Source organism: Oncorhynchus keta, unplaced genomic scaffold, assembly GCF_023373465.1.
Source record: "Oncorhynchus keta strain PuntledgeMale-10-30-2019 unplaced genomic scaffold, Oket_V2 Un_contig_26308_pilon_pilon, whole genome shotgun sequence".
Classification (NCBI taxonomy): Eukaryota; Metazoa; Chordata; class Actinopteri; order Salmoniformes; family Salmonidae; genus Oncorhynchus; species Oncorhynchus keta.
In genome coordinates this window covers 996-5430 of record NW_026284896.1, presented here as the reverse complement: position 1 = coordinate 5430, position 4435 = coordinate 996, and the positions used below count along the sequence as shown (strand labels likewise).

Here is a 4435-nt window from a genome sequence, read left to right as displayed (position 1 = left end):
GTTCAGGCAGGGTGTTGAGGGCTCTAGAGGGTCAGTCGTGTTCAGGCAGGGTGTTGAGGGCTCTAGAGGGTCAGCCGTGTTCAGGCAGGGTGTTGAGGGCCCTAGAGGGTCAGTCGTGTTCAGGCAGGGTGTTGAGGGCCCTAGAGGGTCAGTCGTGTTCAGGCAGGGTCAGTGTTGAGAGCTCTAGAGGGTCAGTCGTGTTCAGGCAGGGTGTTGAGGGCTCTGGAGGGTCAGTCGTGTTCAGGCAGGGTGTTGAGTGCTCTAGAGGGCCAGTCGTGTTCAGGCAGGGTGTTGAGGGCTCTAGAGGGTCAGCTGTGTTCAGGCAGGGTGTTGAGGGCTCTAGAGGGTCAGCCGTGTTCAGGCAGGGTGTTGAGGGCTCTAGAGGGTCAGTCGTGTTCAGGCAGGGTGTTGAGGGCTCTAGAGGGTCAGTCGTGTTCAGGCAGGGTGTTGAGGGCTCTAGAGTGTGAGTACAGTCTGTGCAGGGACAGAGGGGATTGGGGGGGCTGGCCATGGATGGCCATGGTGGACTGGGGGAGCTGGCTGTGGGGGCTGAACTGGGCATCAGAGTGCTCTATCAGAGAAGGGGGGGGCAGCAGGTGGCCGTACCTGGACCCTGCCCTGGGGGCATCCAGAGGGGGGAAGAAATACCTGAAACAAGGAACAGGGAACAGACAGGAAACAAGACAACAATGGGATACAAAGAAATAAACAAAAACAGAGAAATTAATTAAAATAGGAAAAGGGGGAGGTGAACAGGCTACGGCAGCTGTACAGAACAGAATAAAGAGGAGAGGTGAACAGGCTACGGCAGCTGTACAGAACAGAATAAAGAGGAGAGGTGAACAGGCTACGGCAGCTGTACAGAACAGAATAAAGAGGAGAGGTGAACAGGCTACGGCAGCTATACAGAACAGAATAAAGAGGAGAGGTGAACAGGCTACGGCAGCTGTACAGAACAGAATAAAGAGGAGAGGTGAACAGGCTACGGCAGCTGTACAGAACAGAATAAAGAGGAGAGGTGAACAGGCTACGGCAGCTGTACAGAACAGGAAAAGGAGGGCTAGGAGGAGGTGCAGAAGACACTGTATTCAGCAGAACACAGACACAGTAACACAACAGAAGACACTGTATTCAGCAGAACTAACAGAAGACACTGTATTCAGCAGAACACAGACACATGAACACAACAGAAGACACTGTATTCAGCAGAACTAACAGAAGATACTGTATTCAGCAGAACTAACAGGAGACGATGTGGTAAGGTATTCAGCAGAACTAACAGGAGACTATGTGGTAAGGTACTCAGCAGAACTAACAGGAGACGATGTGGTAAGGTACTCAGCAGAACTAACAGGAGACTATGTGGTAAGGTATTCAGCAGAACTAACAGGAGACTATGTGGTAAGGTATTCAGCAGAACTAACAGGAGACGATGTGGTAAGGTATTCAGCAGAACTAACAGGAGACTATGTGGTAAGGTATTCAGCAGAACTAACAGGAGACGATGTGATAAGGTATTCAGCAGAACTAACAGGAGACGATGTGGTAAGGTACTCAGCAGAACTAACAGGAGACTATGTGGTAAGGTACTCAGCAGAACTAACAGGAGACGATGTGGTAAGGTACTCAGCAGAACTAACAGGAGACTATGTGGTAAGGTATTCAGCAGAACCAACAGGAGACTATGTGGTAAGGTACTCAGCAGAACTAACAGGAGACTATGTGGTAAGGTATTCAGCAGAACCAACAGGAGACTATGTGGTAAGGTATTAATTCAGCAGTTCTACAGATCTGTATTGTTATATACTGCTGCTCTTTGTTTTTCTTACCTCATACTTAAAAAAAAAAGATATTTTCTTAAAACTGCTTTGTTGGTTCAGGGCTTTTAAAATCAGCATTTACCTGCTGTATTCGGGCACATGTGACAAATACAATTTGATGTGTAATAAAGCAACACCTATTAGAAGTATTGCCGAAGCAGTGGCATCCTGGTCCATGCATGGTCACCAGCGTGCTCGCTGCTCAGCGGGCTTTAGGCTAACAGTACGCAGGCTGGTGGAGTGTCTTCGGGGCAGTCAGGCTCCGCAGGCGAGGGCTAAAGGGGATCCTCTGGCCGTTCCTGTGTGCATGCAACAAGCAGCATCCATCACGTCCAATAGACCACACAGGGATGAGTCCTTATTGAAAACGGGACAATAATGCGCAAGCTAACTATTTCATTTTTTTTTTAAAATTAGATTGTCTGAATGAAATTTGTACAAAACACAACAGTCGTCAACGAATCACAATATGATGCATTTTTTTTTTTATCAAAGATTGGACAGGAGTACAGAAAAAGGTTGTCATTAAAAACAGAGAAACGTAACACCATACAATGTAACAGGTTAGCAGAGGCCTTGCAGAACGGAGTGGATTTTAGGGCAGAACAGTCACCTCTAGTGAGGGATAATTAGGCTTTTCTTATGAACCATTATACAGTACTAGGAGTCTAATGTCTGGAAACTGAATGTTGATGTACTGTACTAGGAGTATAAACTGGATGTTGATGTACTGTACTAGGAGTATAAACTGAATGTTGATGTACTGTACTAGGAGTATAAACTGGATGTTGATGTACTGTACTAGGAGAGAGAGTTTAATGTCTGGAAACTGAATGTTGATGTACAGTACTAGGAGTATAATGTCTGGATACTGAATGTTGATGTACTGTACTAGGAGTATAAACTGAATGTTGATGTACTGTACTAGGAATATAATGTCTGGAAACTGAATGTTGATGTACTGTACTAGGAGTATAAACTGGATGTTGATGTACTGTACTAGGAGTATAAACTGGATGTTGATGTACTGTACTAGGAGTATAAACTGGATGTTGATGTACTGTACTAGGAGTATAAACTGAATGTTGATGTACTGTACTAGGAGTATAAACTGGATGTTGATGTACTGTACTAGGAGTATAAACTGAATGTTGATGTACTGTACTAGGAGTATAATGTCTGGAAACTGGATGTTGATGTACTGTACTAGGAGTATAATGTCTGGAAACTGAATGTTGATGTACTGTACTAGGAGTATAAACTGAATGTTGATGTACTGTACTAGGAGTATAAACTGGATGTTGATGTACTGTACTAGGAGTATAATGTCTGGAAACTGAATGTTGATGTACTGTACTAGGAGTATAAACTGGATGTTGATGTACTGTACTAGGAGTATAAACTGGATGTTGATGTACTGTACTAGGAGTATAAACTGAATGTTGATGTACTGTACTAGGAGTATAATGTCTGGAAACTGAATGTTGATGTACTGTACTAGGAGTATAATGTCTGGAAACTGAATGTTGATGTACTGTACTAGGAGTATAATGTCTGGAAACTGAATGTTGATGTACAGTACTAGGAGTATAATGTCTGGAAACTGAATGTTGATGTACTGTACTAGGAGTATAAACTGAATGTTGATGTACTGTATTAGGAGTATAAACTGGATGTTGATGTACTGTACTAGGTGGAATAATATAATAATAATATAATATATGCCATTTAGCAGACGCTTTTATCCAAAGCGACTTACAGTCATGTGTGCATACATTTTACGTATGGGTGGTCCCGGGAATCGAACCCACTACCCTGGCGTTACAAGCGCCATGCTCTACCAACTGAGCTACAGTTATATTGACTATAAACTCAGCCATGTGTGTGTTATTATAGCACTAGCATGGTTCAACAGCCTTCAGTCATTATTTCATTCAGATTAATTGCAGATTAGCAGCAGGTTAACAGGGATTATTACCAGATTATATCCCAGATGCTCCTACGACATGCAAAGATTAGGGAAACGTTTTGGTAATTCTTTTATATATTGACAATATGACTGTTTATTATTTATCAATATGCCCTCCAAACATTCTACACATGCTATTTATTATAAGATTACATCAAAAGAGTCAATTTATTCAATTTAGCGAGCCTGTATGTTTGGCCCTGGTATGTAAATGTATAGACATGATGACCATTTCCAGGGCATTATGTGCGGACCACAGACATCTGTAACAACTCATCTAACATGTAAAAAAAAAAAAAAAAATTATATTCTTCAAAATAACATTCATATTCCAATCAACATAAAATGGTGTCAATAAACAATTACCAAAAATTATTGTACAATCCAAACGGCTGTTGTACGAACATTAAAAAACTGTAGCAAATACTCTTCCCAAACACTCCTTTTATGACGAGCAGACAGACCTGCCACAGGGAGCAGGCCTACGTGCTGGGTCTGGCCTGCTGGGCCTTGCCACAAGCCAAGCTCTTTGCATGAGCGCAACACACAGTGTCAGTTGACCCAGGGAGGGGGGGGAGGGGGGGGGTCAGCGCTGCAGTGTCAGTCAGGCCCAGAGACAGTAAAGCAGTGAGGCAGGCAGTCAAGT

General features: G+C 43.4%; 1 long non-coding RNA gene across 3 annotated transcripts; it reads left to right on the top strand.

The window, feature by feature from the left end:
* The first annotated feature begins 1230 nt into the window (after positions 1-1230).
* Positions 1231-1872, top strand: LOC127922581 (uncharacterized). 3 transcript variants are annotated; one of them, XR_008111701.1, is made up of 4 exons: positions 1231-1298; positions 1335-1478; positions 1587-1694; positions 1767-1872. It is a non-coding gene; the product is annotated as an uncharacterized LOC127922581 (long non-coding RNA). The 3 variants fall into 3 exon arrangements; XR_008111702.1 differs by having other exon boundaries at positions 1551-1694; XR_008111700.1 differs by having other exon boundaries at positions 1253-1298; positions 1335-1406; positions 1659-1767.
* The last annotated feature ends 2563 nt before the right edge of the window (positions 1873-4435 follow it).